At 39.5% G+C, this 19,560-nt stretch overlaps 1 protein-coding gene across 1 annotated transcript in view; it reads right to left on the reverse strand.

Annotated features, from left to right (window-relative positions):
* Nucleotides 1–6,252: 6,252 nt before the first annotated feature.
* LOC131275506 (uncharacterized) overlaps nucleotides 6,253–19,560 on the reverse strand; it is a 252,552-nt gene continuing 239,244 nt past the window's right edge. Inside the window, exon 8 of the mRNA XM_071211233.1 lies at nucleotides 6,253–6,482. The gene's annotated coding sequence lies outside the window, so the exon portion shown is untranslated. The remainder of the gene's footprint in view (nucleotides 6,483–19,560) is intronic.

Below are 19,560 nucleotides of genomic sequence, written 5' to 3' on the forward strand. Positions count from 1 at the left end.
TTGAATAGATAGAAGTAAATTCAAGTTCACTTTATCGGGCAGAAATATTGAACAAGACTCTAATCTATATTGCACTGTGGTTGAGTAAGAGAAATTTCTGGTTATTAGGAAATCTATACTGAAATATTTAAGAATAAAAGGGTATAATGTCTATTATATACTTAGAAATTTTTCAGAAAACAATATGAAAGATAGATTGCATATATATTGATAAATAGGAAGTGAGAGTGTAAATGATAAAGCAAATGGGATAAAAGTTAAAAGATAAAAGTTAATAGACCAAATGTGTTGATTGGGTTATTTATGTCATTCATATGGACCCCAGAAAGTTGTATTTGTAAGTTGAACCTGTTGTGACCCTTTGGTTAGATTAGACCAGTTAAGGGCCATTTGATTATATTGCTCCCCTAGGATGTAACCTAACCCTGGTTATCAGTCTTAATCCTCTAACTGGAGTCCTTTATAAACAGAGGAATAAAAGCCACAGTGACAGAGAGAAGCCTCCAGAAGTTGAAAATCAATGAACCCAGGAGAGAGAAAAGCCAAAGGTGGTTCAGCCTGAGGCAGAACTAGCCACCATTATGCCCTGCCATGTGCCTGATTGCCCACAGCTGAGCCTGGAGAAGAAGGCAGAATCTGGCAGAGCTGCAATTGTGCTTTGACACTTGGCAGGAATCCAGGATCCAGGATTACCAGCAGCCAACCTTTGGTGCCTGGATATGGACATTTTTCCATCCTGAGAAATGTAAATTTATAAGTTATTAAGTTCCACTGTAGAAGCAAACGTATTTCTGGTATATTGCTTCCAATGGCACTTAGTAAACTAAAACAAGATGAATCTGAATAAACAGTATACATACATTCTTTATACTAGTCTTGCAAATTTTTTAGAAGATTAAAATAAAACATTTAAAATACTGAAAAAAGTAAGTTGATTTAAATAAAATGTTATATGGACATGGTACAAATTTGGGGAACTATTTCTCTATCTTGTAGAAAGTTCTTATTTTGGCATGTGAATATCACTTTTCCTTGATATATATCACTGATATAGATTTTCTCCAATTTTTAAAATATTCATTTGGCCTTTTCAATAGTATGAGCTGTTATAAATGATGTTTTTCACATTTCTAAAGCAGGGTCTATTAATTAGTGAAATTTAGTTTCCAATCTACACTAGAATCTGGTGCCCATTGTTCCTTCTAGGCATATGGATCATATGAAGAATTTTATTCCAAAGCATTTTAACCCATTTTTGACTTTTTGCCACAGCAGAACAGAATGATTTCCCTCTCTCCATCAAACATAAAGGTTCACCAACAGGCTACTTATTAAGGAATAGACATCTTTGCTCAGGACTTATTCTGAGTTCTGCGAATGACCAAGCATTTCCTGGTGATTCAAGTATGTACCTCTGCCAACTTTCCTAACTATTCTGGGACAACTCACCTTTCTTGTCTTTTCCCTCAAAGTGATTTAGCAGAATTTACAGTAATTTTAGAATATCAAAATGCACTATACAGACAGAAAATAGATTTAAAGCCAGACTTTCTGGTTCTAGACCTGTGCTTTTAATCACTGCATTATACCACTTCTCAAAGATATAATCGCAATACATTTTTTAAAAAGATTTATTTATTTATTTATTTCTCTCCCCTTCCCCCCAACCCCAGTTGTCTGTTCTCTGTGTCTATTTGCTGCATCTTCCTTGTCTGCTTCTGTTGTTGTCAGTGGCATGGGAATCCGTGTTTCTTTATGTTGCGTCATCTTGTTGTGTCAGCTCTTCATGTGTGCGGCACTGTTCCTGGGCAGGCTGCACTTTCTTTCATGCTGGGTGGCTGTCCTTACAGGGCGCACTACTTGCGCGTGGGGCTCCCCTACATGGGGGACACCCCTTGCGCGCATCAGCACTGCGCATGGGCCAGCTCCACACGGGTCAAGGAGACCCAGGGTTTGAACCACGGACCTCCCATGTGGTAGACAGACACCCTAACCACTGGGCCAAGTCCGCCGCCTAATCACAATACATTATGGTAAATTCTGTAATAGATATATGCTTAAAATGCTATGGGTACACAGAGGAAAGAGTGACCACCTCTTCCTGGGAGAATTAAAGAAGACTTCAAAATAACCAATCTAAACACTGGCTGATAGGATACAATCCTAAACAACATTTACTGGATTTCAAAACAAGAATTAGGAAAACAAGGGAGTAAAAGTAATTTATCCAAATAGTGATTGTTATGGTCTAATTGTGACCATAAATCTGAGTGAAATGTTAATAACATGGCCTTAAAGATCTTGGGCTTCCAGAGCAGGCCTTACCAAATCAAAATATCAACCCAAGCCTTTTGGCAGTAAAGGTCTGTAGTCCTGATATTCAGATTATATGTTTGTTTCCATCTTCATTTTGTGAATATGTATTGCTACCTTTCCATGTGAAGTTTACTCTATCTTTGATTTTTTAGTTTCTAGTACATGGATTTAATTGTTTTCTATTTTCAAGTAGTTATCAGGAATTTTTGTTAGAATTTGGGAAATTGAAAGGGTAAGATATATACTGTCCCAATTTCTTATTGAGATAGTCAATTTACTACCCTGCCACTTATAACCATTGCCTAAAACATAGATTTGAACAAGTTACTCATTTGTTTAAACATCACCAACAGTCCTGAGGCAGGCTAGTAAAATAGGGAATCAATAGATGGATTTGGGACCTGGCAAAAAGCCCACATGGACATCAGTAACCCCAAGATGGATGCTGAAAGAACTTGTGAAAACTCCCATTCAGAGTGAGATTTCCTCCAGAATGCAGGAAAACCCCCAGATATTCTCCAGGGGTCTTATCATTGGACCCTTCTGGGGGATTGATGGATGGGGTCATCAATCAAAATAGCAAACAGCTGGGACTCCTCCCTGTCATTAGCAAAGGGGCAGAATAATTTATGGTTCAAAAAATTCTTGCCTTTTGCCCCTATACTGGCCTTCTTTGTCCCCCACCTGGATCAATATACAACTAAACCTGGGGATTATAAATCTGTAAGGGGAAACTGTAGTCTGTAAATTATCCCTCTTCATCACTCTTCAGCCCCTTCCTCTGTACCCAGGACCCATGATCTGTTATTTTCTCCCATTTCTCTTCCCTTCCTTCCTTAATAAGTTACTGGCCTAACTAACCTGGCTTGCACTCAAAATTCATTTCATGTAACAGAAGTCCCACATAATCCACAGGGAAAAGTTCAAGCTCAATTCTTTAGGACAGCATGAAAAGATCTTTTTAACCTGAACCCTGAATAACTTTCTAGCCTCATTTACCATCATTTTCTTTGACAAATCCTAGTCTTCAGCTATACTACATTCTCATGCTTCCCCAATATTACAATCTATATTTTTACAAGCTTCAATGACTTTTTGTATAGTACCTATTTTACATAGAGTGTTTTTACCCTACCTAACCAGCTAGCTAACACCTACCACTTATTTGTATTTCAAATATTTCAGGTGTCTTTACACCTTTTGAGAGAAAAGCCTTCCAGAGCTCCTTCACTCAAAGTCTTGAATGTCTATTAGACTTTCCTCTATGCTTCCTTGTACTATATCTATATCATTTATATCTGTATTTATACAAATTCATAATCATAAATATATTGTCCTAAAGATCTATGTATATAGATATAGATATAGATATACTTTCACTTAGACTGCTTACTATTTATGCTTCTAGTAAATTCTTCAATCTTTGTTTATATTTTACTTTCCCCCAAATTCTCAGGTCTCAAGCCTTGAGAGATATCTATATAATTATAAATTAGATAGATGAAAGAGAGGGAACTCTTTAGTGCATTGCATTTGCATGACTATGAATTCTTCCTGGAAAAAGTATTCCTCATATTCATATTACTATCTCTTAGCATAGAAGGTGATACAGAGAAAGTGTCCATCAATGTTTGTTGAGTTAACATTTCTAAGAAAGGGCAAACAGAGCAGGAAGAAAAGAAAATACTGCTCTCAAATAAAAAAGGGACTTGAGTACTGAATATATGGTGAAAATAACAAACTAAAGTTGAAGAATTTCCTAAAAACACAGTGAGCTGCCCAATTGTAAAAGATTGCAAAAACAGAGAGAAGACTTATTTTAACTTAATACAAGCCTTAGACAGAATAAGGAAAATTGCATGGATGCAGGTGAGAAGGTGCAGTACTAGAAACAAAGTGAAAGAAATTTGGCTTTGAAGCAAGGAATCCAGAGTGAAAAAAATAGTTAAAATATTTATAAAGATAAAAGTAAATTTACATTATACACTAATCAACAGATCATGCATTCTTTGAACAAATCTCTGGCATGAGGCTTTTGAAGTTCTCTCTGAAAAGAAGTGTATATCCATGGGTTTACACACAATCTCTCTCCCCAAAATAGCTGAAAACTCTCCCCTATCCTTATACATATTTGTTCTTGCTGTCTCCAGCAAAGCTTTTTTTTTTCCTGCTGAGCTTTAAAAAAAGAAAAAAAAGAAAAAAAAAAGAAATAGGAAAGAGAAATCCTATTTAACCAACTTTTAAAGGTTGCCTCCTGATAATTGAGTTTGGAATGAAGCAAGCTGCCTCCTCTTTGCCAAGGTCATGGGCATTCTTGACTAGATATCAGGCAATGGGGCAGGAGTTCAGAGCAGGGTAAGTGGCTTTCCTCTACCAAGGATGCTTCAGAACCATTTTAAAGAGAATGCTTTCCTTATGGAATGCTTGATAATCTTCTGCACCAAGGTGATGGCAATAAATGTCACAAACTCAAAAGAAAATCCAAGAAAACCAGCCTGCCCTAGTGAAGCTAGCTAGCAAGATAGGGAATCAATAGATGGATATGGAACCTGGCAAGAAGTCCCCATGGACATCAATATCCCCAAGATGGCTGCTGGAAGATTCTGCCATTCAGAACAAGATTTCCTCCAGAAGCCAGGAGAAACGAAAGATATTCTTCAAGGACTTTATCTTTGGTCCCTCATGGGGGATTGATGGGTGGGGTAATCAGTCAAAACAGCAAACAGCTGAAGTTCCTCCTCTGCCAATAGCAAAGGGGTGGAATAATTAGTGGTTTAAAAAGCAGGCACAAGACCTGAATTCGCTCTCTCTCACCTTTGGACCCCTTTTTCTGCCCTCTGTGCACTGCTCTCACCATTTTTCTTCTGCCATGATGACCACACAAGTAAAATGTGGACATTTGAAATATATAATAGGAAATTATAGTCTGTAAATCAGCCCACTTTATCACTTTTCAGCCTCTTCCTCTCTACCTGGGACCCATGATCTGTTATTTTCTCCCATTTCTTTTCCCTCCATACTTTAATAAGTTACTGGTCTAACTCACCCAATGTGCTTTTGAAATTCATTTCTGCAGCATAGTCAAGAACCTAGACAAAATCTGGTAACACTAGCACCAGTGATTCTATAGCCATTAATCGTAGAGACACTACCTGGGGAATAACAATGCTTGCTACAACTAAAAGAGAAAACAAGACACTAGCATCATTTATTGGAGGTATAGATATGTAAATGAGGCTGATATGAGATAGAATTGCAGAAGAACTGGCTCAATGACATGGTATCTTCCATGAAACACAGGCTTCATTCCCCATTCACAGATGACATAACATAAAAAGAAGGAAAACAATGTTCTTCAATGTTTACTATGTTCTAGGGATTTTACATATTTTGTTTCACAGCATTCTTACAATAATCCTGTCAAATAGTCATGACTATGTTAATTTTCCAGTTGATAAAATTGTCTCCAAAAGGTTACCTGTTCAATGTCGTCAACGAGGAAGAAGAGGGTCAGGATTTGAACACAGTCCTCTTCATTTAAGAAATATTTCTTATTTATTTATGTTTTATAGTCTAGATCCTGGGTTAGATAATAGAGATACAATGACAAAAAGATATGGTATTAAAGCCTCAGGAAACTTAGTCTAGAAGAGAAACAAGCACACAAAGAATTAAATTACAATGAATATATGGAGTTAAAATTGAGTTCAGCACTGAACCTATCTTTGGGGAATAGGGATAGGAGGGAGATGAATCCTGAGACTGCAGAAATTAGATGTTTCCAAAGATGCCTCTACCACTGTTAAGTTCTACCCCAAAACCTGGATCTTTCAAACAATGACATATAAACACAGAAGAAAAGGAGAGCCTACTAACATTTATTGACTACTTAATATGAACAGTCTCAGATGCAAGCATAGAATAAAGAAGAGAGAGAAATGACTGAACGTCATCCCATCTAAGCATGGGTCTTGAATCTTCATTGTAGAAAGGAAAGGAGAGAGCTACCATATACATCATATTTCAGGATTACCACCCCACCAGTAACAGTCACCTAGTCAAGTTTGTGGCTACTTACGAATATGATTAGTGTTCAGTCTTCCTTGAAGGTGTGGAGCACAGGAGCAATAACAGGACTGGGGGAACACTATCCATCTCCTAAAGTACTGGAAAAAAAAAAAAGAAAACAGAGTTTCTGATTTTGGGGAAATAAGAAGCTACCATGTTAGAAACATGGGAAGATTAAGAAATGGTGGCAGGAGATAAGGTTTCTGCAGTTCTGCAGTAAAGTACTAGCAGGGAATCACTTGGAGCTTCTAAGGCAATTTCTGGAGTCCAGACCAGGTGTTTGTGCCTTCTTTTCTTTCCTGCTGTGAGTTCAGGAACTCATTCTTCCTGAAATAGGGTCTCTTTTTTTTTATACATTTTTTAATTAAAGTTAATAGATCACACAGAACATAACCTTAAAAAACATAAGAGGGAGGCGGGGCAAGATGGCGTCTGAGTGAGTGCACCTCATAATCTCTTCTGCAAAGAAGCAGCTGAGTAGGGTTGGAGTCCTGCTGGACCAGGCTATTTCAGGTACTTGCAGGGCAGGAGGTGTCTGGACATCGATTTGGTGAGCCAGTGACAGAAGAGATTCTTGCAAGAGGTAGAATTTTTGGTCTCTTGCATGGAGGTCAGAAGTTGTGGGTGGGACCATTCCCCCCAGTGCTGGTGGACCAGCTGTCCTGATTCCTGAAATCTTTGCTGTGCTGAGGTATTTCCAAACCCTGAACAGGCTGTTTCAGGGCTTGCAGGTCAGGAGGTGTCTGGGTGTGGATTTGGTGAGACAGTGACAGAAGAGATTTTTGCAAGAGGTGGAATTTTGGGTTTCAGACATGGAGATCAGAAGTTGTAGGCAGAACCCCTCCCCCTAGAGCTGGCAGCCTGGCTGTGGCAATCCCTGAAATCTTGGTTGTGCTGCGGTGTTCCCAAACCCAGTGTTAACCAGATGCGTGGTTCCCAGGTCTGTATCCCCTAAACCCTGGTAGCCCATCTCCAGAGACTCACACACCTTGAGTCTGCAATATCACAGACTTCCCATTCCCGAATCCACCATGCCCTGAAATCTGTCTGAGGTCCTTGATTATCCTAGCCCTCTGCGTTTTGTGTTGTTGTTGTTTTTTCCTCCTTGAGCTTCGAGGAGTATACCGGCTGACCTGGGGAAAGTCTGAGAAGAAAGGAGAGGCAAATCTGCTAAGGAAGCCCAATTTACCTAAACATCCTGGGATAGGAAACTTGGTCTGGGAGAAGGTGGAGTCAGAAAATCAATTAGACCTCCCCTAGCACAGCTAAGGGGGAGGGATTGTAGGACGTGTTATCCAAGCTTCCAATAGCATATTTGGGGTTTCTGGTAAGGTATAGGTGCTCTCACACTGGAAATAAAGTGTCATAGTCTTCTGTGTTGAGTTGGTTCAACAAGGACCCACTTGAATGTCCTACCAGACCTCTCAGGCAGCTTTCCTGCTGCTCTGGGAAAGAGAGAAGTGAGGAAGAGAAAAAGGGGGAAGTTCAGATCCCTAAGCATTTTATTTAACTGCAAAGAGGATTCCTAGCTTGAAACATTGGTTCTTTTCTTTTTCTTTTTCTTTTTTTATTTTTTTGGTCATGGTTGCTAATATTGCATTGTCTCCTGGTCTTTTCTCCCATTTTATCATCCAAGGTCCTTTTTCATTTATTTAGTTTTTTTCTCTTTTTCTTTTTCTTGCTTGTTCCCCACCCCCCTTTTTCTTTGCCCCCCTTTTTCTGTTCTCTTTTTTCTTTTTTTCTCTTTTTCTTCTTTTTTACTTTATTTTCTTTACATAATAGGTGTTGCAGGAATGCTTCACATCTGCTGTGTTTCCTCATCCTCCATTACCAATTTTCTGTGTAGATTGATTTTGGCCACCTACACTATCTCCTTCCCCCTACTTTCTGTCCTCCATCATCTATTGTTCTTCTTATATTCCACCTCCCTTTCTTTGACCCCCAAATTGTCTGATTTTTATTTCTAATACCTTTGTTCTTTTTTCCGTCTTTTATACATTCTTTATATTATTGTCTTTTTTCTCTTTCCCTCTCTCATAAAAACACTGGCCTTTTTTTTTTTGATTTATTTATTTTTATTGATTTTGTAAAAATATTACATTAAAAAAATATGAGGTCCCATTCAACCCCACCACCCCCATTGCACCCCTGCCCCACCCCCCAGCAACACTCACTCCCATCATCATGACACATCCATTGCATTTGGTAAATACATCTCTGGGTATCTCTGCACCTCATGGTCATTGGTCCACATCATGGCCCACACCCTCCCCGATTCCATTCAGTGGGCCCTGGGAGGATTTACAATGTCTGGTGATTGCCCCTGAAGCACCATCCAGGGCAACTCCAAGTCCCAAAGGCGCCTCCACATCTCATCTCTTCCTGCCATTCCCCATACCCATCAGCCACCATGTCCACTTTTCCCACTCCAATGCCACCTTTTCTCTGTGGTCCTTGGATTGGTTGTGTCCATTGCACCTCTATGTCAAGAGGAGGCTCAGATTCCACATGGTTACTGGATGCAATCCTCCTGCTTTCAGTTGTAGGCACTCTAGGCTCCATGGTGTGGTGGTTGTCCTTCTCCAACTCCATCTTAGCTGAGTGAGGTGAGTCCAATAAATCAGATTGTAGGAGCTGGAGTCTGTTGAGGCTCAGGGCCTGGCTATCATATTGTCAGTAAAAAGATTCAATCCCCTAAATATATCTTAAACCCCAGTACAAACTACAATTCCAGTAAAGTAGCATGATAGTCTTATGAAAAGAGATCCTCTCTGGGTCCAGTTTCATCACGCAGAAACACCAGCTCCAAAGAAGGGCCATCTGACATGGCAGTGAACCCTATCTGCCATGACCATAGAACCCGTGGGTCCCTTTAGCCCTCAAAGAAACCAATACCTGGGGATTGTATCTACTTTATCTGTCTCTTAGACTCTGCTCAGTTGTGCATAAGGGCAATCCTTCTGACAGCCTCCAGACTCTTTTTTTTTTTAGAGACTCATAGCCATATAAACTCATTTTTCCTTTCTATTTCCCCCTTACATTAAATCAAACAGCATTTTAAAGTCATATTATTCTATGTAGACAGGGATATTCTACTGATCTGCATTGAACCTTCAATTCAAGGTCATTTTCCAGTTGCATTATCAGTTGTTAGTTGATAGTGATCCCTCAGTGCCAGGGAGGCTCATCCCCGGGTGTCATGTCCCACACTTGGGGGAAGGCATTGCTTTTAGATGCTGAGTTAGGCTTCGAGACTGGCCACATTTGAGTAACATGAAGGCTGTCAGGAGGAAATTCCCAGGCACAGTGCTGCTCTAGGCCTTGTTCTTATTTCAGGCATATAGGCTCACAAGCATAGTCATTAGTATCAGGGGCTCACTGTTGGACCCTCATTCCTTCTCCATCCTTGCCGCTGCACTTGGGGGACTGCCACTGCTCCCCTAGGGACCATGGCACAGCACCCCCGACCAGGGACCCAGTACCCCCCCAGCTTTAGTTTTTAATTGTTGCCACTATGAGTATATCCAAACATTACCATGCACCCTGGACATATGCCCTGTATAGCTCCCTGTCAGCCATATATCCCCTGTCAATAGTATCCTATACCAGTATTCCTCCACTGCCATTGTTGGACCACTCTGGGATCCAGAACTTCCTGAATATTGAAGCCCCAATATCATGTCAGGATCTCTTACTAGCAAAATGGGATATAGCAATGGGTTTAAAGGTTAGATATAGAATACGTGTTGACTTGGAAAAATTCTACATCCTATCTTTTTCTTTTCCTTTTTTTCCCCTAATTATTGAACTTCTCTTCACAAGAGCCCTAGACCACAGCAATTCATGTATGCAATATACAGCACTCCCACACACCCACCACAAAACCTTTTCCCTTCCACAGCGATACTCTTACAACCTATTCACAACATATTTACTTAAAGTACAGAGTCTGAGACAATAGCTTTCAAACCAGGTGACATCTGTGCTTACATTGTGGTGCATACTTTAGGACACGCAGTTTTCTAACATTTTTAGTTATCCTATGTTTTACATTATGGTTTACATTATCATTCTGTCGCCCCCTATATGTTTATGATGTAATATTACATATTTTATATCCATCCTTGTGTACTCTCACGAAACTCCTCTCTTACCCCACATTTACCTTGGTTTCACACATTTAACATCCATTTTCCCATCCCCTTGGTGCCCACAGTGACAGCCAACCTCCGTTTCCTGAGGAGCCACGTCCAGAGATACTTGCAACAGTGTTCAGGTCCTAACTTGCTCAGCTGCCCCAATGCCCTGGGAGCCACCCTTCCTCTCAAGAGATACAGTTCCCTCTATTTGATGGCATTAGTCCTCCCCAGGATGTGGGTCCACCCCCACTCTCACTACTTGGTTCTCTACCCAATGGTATCACCCACTCTGGCAAAATGAGCATTCAGACATTCCCCAGGAACCCGTCCCGCATTGGGCCATCCCTTCCAAGCATCCTAAACAGGTAACCCTCTTAATTATATTTTGATACGATTTTCTCAGCATTTTACTCTTAACCAACACCTGACACTCTCCGGTGTTCGTATGCTACCCCTCCCTCCCCCCACTTTTTGGGCAATATTACCCATCCTTCCATCCCCAGCCCCCCTCAAACCCGCAAAGCCCCACCCAAAGGCAACCCCTTGCCCCCATTTTATCTCTTCTTTGTGTTCATACTTACCACTACCTCATCATAAATTCCACCCCTGCAGACGTCGGCTCACATCCTTCCTCCACCCCCCGATTTCCTGTAAGCCTATCGTTCAGTCTCTAGCTCTCTGAGGCAGCTTGTTTATTTCATATCATTGAGGTCATGTAGTATTTGTCCTTCAATGTCTGGGTTGCTTCACTCAACATAAGGTTCTCAAGATTCATCCATGTTATCACGTGTGTTTGTAGTGTATTTGTTCTTAAAGCCGAGTAGTATTCCATTGTGTGTATATACCACATTTTATTGATCCACTCATCTGTTGATGGGCATTTGGGTTGATTCCAACTTTTGGCGATAGTGAACAATGCTGCTATGAACATTGGTGTACATCTATCGGTTTGTGTCCTTGTTTTCAGTTCTGTTGGGTATATACCGAGCAGTGGTATTGCTGGGTCATATGGCAAATCTATGGTTAGTTTTTTGAGAAACCGCCAAACTGTCCTCCAGAATGGTTGGATCCTTCTGCATTCCCACCAGCAGTGGATGAGTGTTCCCCTTTCTTCACATCCTCTCCAGCATTTGTAGTGTTCTGTTTTTTTTTATAGCTGCCAATCTTATGGGAATAAGATGGTATCTCATTGTAGTTTTGATTTACATTTCCCTGATAGCTAGAGATTTGGAGCATTTTTTCATGTGCTTTTTAGCCACTTGTATTTCTTCTTTGGAGAAGTGTCTCATTTAAATCTTTTTCCCATTTTTTAAATGGGTTGTTTATCTTTTTATTTTCAAGATATAGGAGTTCTTTATATATGCAAGTTATAAGTTTCTTATCAGATATATGGTTGTCAAATATTTTCTTCCACTGTGTGGACTCCCTTTTTACTTTCTTAACAAACTCCTTTGAGGTGCAGAAGGCTTTAATTTTGAGGAAGTCCCATTTATCTATTAGTTCTTTTGCTGCTCGTGCTTTTGGGGTGATATTCATGAAGCCATTTCCTATTACAAGGTCCTGTAGATGTTTCCCAACACTACTTTCCAAGGTTTTTATGGTCTTGGCTCTTATATTTAGGTCTTTGATCCATCTTGAGTTGATCTTTGTATAAGGTGTGAGATGGTAATCCTCTTTCATTCTTCTACATATGGCTATCCAGTTCTCCAGGCACCATTTGTTGAATAGGCCACTCTCTCCAAGTTAAGAGGGTTTGGTGGCTTTATCGAATATTATATGGCTATATATGTGAGGTTCTATATCAGAGCTTTCAATTAGATTCCATTAGTCTATGTGTCTCTCCTTATGCCAATACCGTGCTGTTTTCACCACCGTAGCTTTGTAGTATGTTTTGAAGTCAGGTAGTGTGATTCCTCCAATTTCGTTTTTCTTTTTCAGTATGTCTTTGGCTATTCGGGGTCTCTTTCCTTTCCAAATAAATTTCATAGTTAGTTTTTCTAGTTCCTTAAAGAAGGCTGTGTTGATTTTTATTGGGATTGCATTGAATGTGTAGATCAGTTTTGGTAGGATAGACAACTTGATAATATTCAGTCTTCCTATCCATGAACAAGGAATATTCTTCCATTTATTTAGGTCTTCTTTGATTTCCTTGAACAGTCTTGTATAGTTCTCGGTGTATAAGTTTTTTACCTCTTTAGTTAAATTTATTCCTAAGTATTTGATTTTTTTATTTTCTATTGTGAATGGTATTTTTTCTTGATTTCCCCCTGATCTTGCTCATTATTGGTGTACAGAAATGCTACTGATTTTTGCGCATTGATCTTATAACCTGCAACTTTACTAAACTCATTTATGAGTTCTAGAAGCTTTGTTGTAGATCTCTCAGGGTTTTCTATGTATAGGATCATGTCATCTGCAAATAATGAAATTTTGACTTCTTCCTTTCCAATTTGAATGCCTTTTATATCTGGTTCTTGCCTCAGTGCTCGAGCAAGTACTTCTAAGACAATGTTAAAAAGGAGCGGAGACAATGGGCATCCTTGTCTTGTTCCTGAGTTTAGAGGGAAGGATTTTAGGATTTCTCCATTGTAAACAATGTTGGCTGTAGGTTTTTCGTATATAGTCTTTATCATGTTCAAAAAATTTCCTTGTATTCCAGTCTTTTGGAGTGTTTTTATCAAGAAAGGGTGCTGTATTTTGTCAAATGCTTTTTCTGCATCTATAGATATAATCATGTGATTTTTTTCCTTCAGTCTGTTTATATGGTGTATTACGTTGATTGATTTTCTTATGTTGAACCATCCTTGCATACCTGGAATAAATCCCACTTGATCATGGTGTATAATTCGTTTAATGTGGTGTTGAGTACGGTTAGCAAGTATTTTGTTAAGTATTTTTGCATCTAGGTTCATTAGAGAAATTGGTCTGTAATTTTCCTTTCTTGTGGTGTCTTTGTTTGGCTTTGGTACTAGGGTAATGTTTGCGTCATAGAAGGAGTTTGGCAATGTTTCATCTGTTTTGATTTTTTGGAATAGTTTCTGCAGGATTGGTGTTGGTTCTTTCCGGAATGTTTTGTAGAATTCATGTGTGAAGCCGTCTGGCCCTGGGCTCTTCTTAGTTGGGAGATTTTTAATAACTGATTCTATCTCTCTGCTTGTGATTGGTTTGTTAAGATCATCAACTTCTTCTTTCGTCAATATGGGCTGCTTATGTGTTTCTAGGAATTTGTCCATTTCCTCTAAGTTGTCATTTTTCTTGGAATATAGTTTTTCAAAGTATCCTCTTATGATAGTCTTTATTTCTGTGGGGTCAGTGGTGATATCGCCTTTCTCATTTCTTATTTTGTGTATTTGCATCTTCTCTCTTTTTTTCTTTGTTAGTCTCAATAAAGGTTTGCCAATTTTGTTGATCTTCTCAAAAAACCAGCTCTTGGTCTTGTTTATCTTTTCAAGTGCTTTCTTATTTTCTATTTCATTTAGTTCTGCTCTTATCTTTGTTATTTCCTTCCTTTTTCTTCCTCTGGGTCTCTTTGTTGTTGTTTTTCTAATTCCTTCAAATGTGCAGTTAATTCTTCAATTTTTGCTCTTTCTTCTTTTTTGATATATGCATTTATGGCTATAAATTTCCCTCTCAGTACTGCTTTTGCTGTATCCCATAAATTTTGGTATGTTGTGTTATCATTATCATTTGTTTCAAGCTAGTCATTGATTTCTTTTGAGATTTCCTCTTTGACCCACTGTTTTTCTAAGAGTGTGCTGTTTAATTTCCAAATCGTGGTGTGAAACCTGGGCCTCTGTCCCTTGCAAATTTCCAGCTTGACTCCACTGTGGTCAGAGATATTGTTTTGTATGATTTCAATCTTTCTGAATTCATTCAGCCTTTCTTTGTGGCCTAGCATATGGTCTATCTTGGAGAATAATCCATGTGCACTTGAGAAGAATGTATATCCTGCTGTGTTTGGGTGTAATGATCTATATATGTCTTTTAGTTCCAGCTCCTCTAATATACTGTTCAAATGTTTTGTTTCTTTAGTGATTCTCTTTTGAGATGTTCTGTCCAAGGTAGATAGTGGTGTATTAAAATCCCCCACTATGATTGTAGATGCATCTATTGTTTCACTTAGTTTTTCCAGCGTTTGTCTCACGTACTTAGAGGCACCCTTGTTAGGAACATAAATATTTATGATTGTTTGATCTTCTTGACAGATTTTCCCTTTCACTAAAATGTAGTATCCTTCTTTGTCTCTCACAATTGTTTCACATTTAAAGTCTATTTTGTCTGATATTAATATAGCTACTCCTGCCTTTTTTTGGTCTTTGTTTGCTTGTATGATTGTTTTCCAGCCATTCACTTTCAATCTCCATGCATCTCTGGGTCTAAGATGTGTCTCTTGTAGACAGCATACAGATGGGTCATATTTCCTTATCCAATGTCCCAGTCTGAATCTTTTGATAGGTGAGTTTAATCCGTTGACTTTCAGTGTTATTACTTTCAAGGAATTATTTGTGTTAGCCATATTTTTATTGGATTTGTGTTTGTCATATTTTGTTTGTATTTTTTCCCCCTTCTAGTTTGTCTTTTTTTGTTTCTCTTATACTCTCCTCCAATTCTGCCTGTCCTGTTTTTTCCTTTCTTCCTGCAGAACTCCCTTTAGAACTTCTTGAAGGGGAGGTTTCTTGTTGGTATACTCTTTCAGTTTCTGTTTATCTGCAAATATTTTGAACTCTCCATCATGTTTGAATGTTAGTTTAGCTGGATAGAGTATTCTTGTTTGGAAATTTTTTTCCTTTAGTACCTTGACTATATCATACCACTGTCTTCTTGCCTCCATGGTTTCAGATGAGAAATCAGCACTTAATCTTATGGAGCTTCCCTTGTATGTGATGGTTTTCTTTTCTCTTGCTGCTTTTAGGATTTTCTTTTTGTGTTGAGCATTGGATAATTTGATGAGTATATGTCTTGGGGAGGGCCTGTTGGAGTTTATGACCAGTGGAGTGTGCTGTGCTTCTTGGATATGTACGTCTGTCTCTTTCAGTAGATTTGGGAAGTTTTCAGCCATTATTTCCTGCAACACTCCTTCTGACCCCTTTCCCTTCTCTTCTCCTTCTGGAATACCTATAATACGTATATTTGAGCATTTTGCATTGTCATTCAGGTCCCTAAATCCTAGCTGGATTTTTTCTATCTTTTTATCGACCCCTTCTACTATCTGTTTGATTTCTGATGTACTGTCTTCCACATCACTAATTCTCTGCTCTGCCTCTTCTAGTCTGTTGATATTTGCTGCAAGTGTATTTTTGATTTCTTGAACTGTTCTGTTCATTCCCATCATGTCTGTTATGTTTTTGCATATGTCTGCAATTTCCCCTCCCAGTGTTGTCTTCATGTTGTTAACCTCTTTCATTACTTCATCAAATTTGTTGGTGATAAATGTTCTGAGATCTTTCATTGCTTGTGCAAAGTTCTGCTCCCCTTCCTGATTTTTAGTTTGTTGATTGGATTCAGCCATGTTTTCCTGATTACTGATTTGGTTTGTTGATTTTTGTTGCTTTCTGGTCATCCTTTTATCTTGATGGGTTTAATCAGTTCCTTAGCTTCTTTGTCTAGTCTTGCAGATTAATTAGCTGTTATTTTTGCGTAAGTGTTATATCTTCTTTTTGTCACTTTGTTCTTCTTATTCTAATTTCTTGTTGCTGGTTAAGTTCACTTTAAAGGAAAGTATTAGTGCTGGGGAAAGGCAATTGTGTAAGCAAGGAAAAAGTGTAGAGTAGTATTGGTGCTATATGTTAACAAAGCAAGAATATGAGATCTGGGAGGATGGAGGTTAGATTCATGTAAATTGTGTAGAGTTATAGCTGTAGGTAGAGTACATATTATGAGGTAGATGACTGAATATGGGAGGAATATGGTATGAGCTACAAAGCTATTGTTTTCGTGAGAGAGGGAAAAAGAAAAGAAAGGTAATAGTTTCAAGAGTGGATACCAGACAGAAAACAAAACAAAGGTATTAGAAATTAAGAGTTAGACACTTTGTGGATCACAGAATGGGAGGTGGGGGGTGGAATATAGGAGAGACAGTAGATGATAGCGGATATCAAGATGCAGGGGAAGGGGGATAGTGTAGGTAGCCTAAATCAGTTCACACAGAAATGAGGCAGTGGAGGATGGGAAAACCCAGCAAATGTGAGGTGTTCCCTGTAGCACCTATTGTATACTTGAATTAAAATAAAATAAGTGGAAAATGAGTGACAAGAGGGAGAGAGAAAACCGAAAAAGAAAAACTAATAATAATAAAGAAAAAAAGAAAGACAAGAAGAAACGAAGAAAGAAAAAGAGGGTGGGCAAACGGTGGGGAACAGGTAGGGGGAAGAGAGATACAGGTATACATGAGCCACAATTGCAACACTATCTAAAACAACAACGAGAAAACCCCTAAATAACTGTATAAAAAAAGGACTTTGGGGGACACGCTGGGAGAAAAGACTAGGGAATAATGCAATATTAGCAATGATGGCATCAAAAGGAGTAAAAAATAAGATAAAATGAAAATAAAAACAAAACAATATGAACCAATAAAGATAAAATGCAAACGTTAAGGTCCAGGGCACTCAAGGACCCCAGGTAGACCCCAGGGTGTGATGGATTCAGGGGTGGCAAGTCTGAGACACTGAAGACTCAAGAGGTGTGAGTCTGGGGTGTGGACCACCAGAGTCCAGGGGACCCAGACCTGGCAACCTCAAATCTGGTCAACAGGAAGCTTAGGAGACCTGCAGTGCAACACAGCCCTCAGGGATCCCCGTAGCTGGGTGCCAGCCCCATGGGGGAAGCCAGATCCGCAAACACTATATTTAATGTCTGAACCCTGCAATTCACCTACTCCCCAGGGTTTCAGCCTTTGGACAGCTCCCACCCTGTGCTCCCACACAACGGCCACTTGAGGGCGCCTCTACACCGCAGCCAGTTCAATGACCCAGATCCCAAGCCCCACCGGGTGGGCTGGGCTTCAGCTGGAAATGCCGAAAACAGACTCCAAAACCAGAAGTCCCAAACTTCACAAAATATTCCCCAATCGGCTTCCAGACGTGTCCCCCTCCCTCACTGCACTCTGCAACAATCTCCCAATTGTGTCCCCTTATTGCCAAAAATCCAATTCTGTTGCAGATCGGCAGCCAGACCTGTGGGGATGGGGCTCCAGGCATAAGCGCTACCACCCCTGTCCGCAACCAAAATGTCCCCCGCTTCACAACAGAACACCGTCTGTCTCCCCAAATCGATCTGCAAAGGAGTCCTGTCCCATCAACGCCTCACCAGCCCACCCAGGACCCGCGAATTCCTCAGCACTGCAGAGCCTCCAAAAAAAGGAAAAAAAAAAAAAACCCTGGCCGCAGGGCTCCCCGAGCTGCAGCAGGGCCCGATACCGTGGCTCCGCCCACCCAAGGAGGGACCTTTCTGCGCCCAGGTGGGACCTCCGTTTATATATTATAGATGTATCCTCTCTGTTACCTTCCCACCAAATCGACGTCCAGAGACCTTCCAACCAGCAAAAATCCCCGAAACAGCGCGGTCCCAAAGAGCCTTCAACGCTGCCCAGCTGCCCCCTGCAGAGACATTACCAGGCAAGTTCACTCAGCCACCATCTTGCCCCAACCCTTAACACTGGCCTTTTTATGCATACTATATTACTCCCCATATTCAGTTGACTGTCTCATTACAGGTACTCTACTTACTGTTATAACACTACACAACTTGCATGAGACTAATATCCATTCTCCTAGATCTACACATTGTTGCTCTGTTAACATTTATTACCAATACTACTTTATACATTTTCTTTTCTTACTCATTTTGCATTCCCTGGCCCTAATATTTTATTTCAAAGTGAACTTAGCCAGCAACAAGAAAATAGAGTAAGAAGAACAAAATGACAAAGAACAAAGAAGAACAAAATAACACTTATGCATGAACAACAACTAATTAATCCCCAAAACTAGATAAAGAAGCTAAGGAACTGATTAAACCTGATAAGATAAAATGATGACCAGACAGCAACAAAAAACTACAAACCAAACCAATAATCAGGAAAACATGGCCAAATCCAATGAACAAACTGAAAACCAGGAAGAGGAGCAGAACATCGGACAAGTAATTAAAGATCTCAAACCATATATTAGAGACCAACTTAATGAAGTAAAGGAAGAGATTAACAATATGAAGAAAACATTTGGAGAGGAATTTGCAGACCTATGCAAAAAGATAACAGATATGATGGTGATGAACACCACAGTTCAAGAAAACAAAAATACACTCTCAGCAAATAGCAGCAGATTCGAAGAGGGAGGGGAGAGAATTAGCAACATGGAAGACAGTGCATCTGAAATCAAACAAATAGTAGAACTTATCAATAAAAAGATAGAAAAAATCCAGCTGGGACTTAGGGTGAATAACAAGGCAAAATGCACAAACATACATGTTATAGGCATCCCAGAAAGAGAAGAGAAGAGAAAGGGACGAGAAGGGGTGTTGGAGGAAATGATGGCTGAAAACTTCCCAAATCTACTGAGAGAGATGGATGTACATGTCCAGGAGGCACAACACACCACAAACACCATAAATACCAATAGGCCTACCCCAAGACATATACATGTCAAATTATCTAATGCTCAAGACAAAGAGAAAATTCTAAAAGCAGCAAGAGAAAAGAGAACCATCACATACAAGGGAGGCTCCATAAGATTAAGTGTAGATTTCTCATCTGAAACCATGGAGGCAAGAAGGCAGCAGTATTATATAGTCAAGGTACTAAAAGAAAAAAAATTTCCAACCAAGAATACTCTACTCAGCTAAGCTAGCATTTAAAAATGATGGACAGTTCAAAATATTCACAGATAAACAGAAATTAAAAGAGTATGCCAACAAGAACCCTAACCTTCAGGAAAAACTAAAGGGAGTTCTGCAGGAAGAAAGAAAAAAAACAGGAGAGGCAGAGTTGGTGGAGAGTATAAGAGCAACAAAAAAGACAAAAAGAGAAGGGGAAAAA

Source organism: Dasypus novemcinctus, chromosome 23 (assembly GCF_030445035.2).
Source record: "Dasypus novemcinctus isolate mDasNov1 chromosome 23, mDasNov1.1.hap2, whole genome shotgun sequence".
In the NCBI taxonomy this organism is placed as follows: domain Eukaryota; kingdom Metazoa; phylum Chordata; class Mammalia; order Cingulata; family Dasypodidae; genus Dasypus; species Dasypus novemcinctus.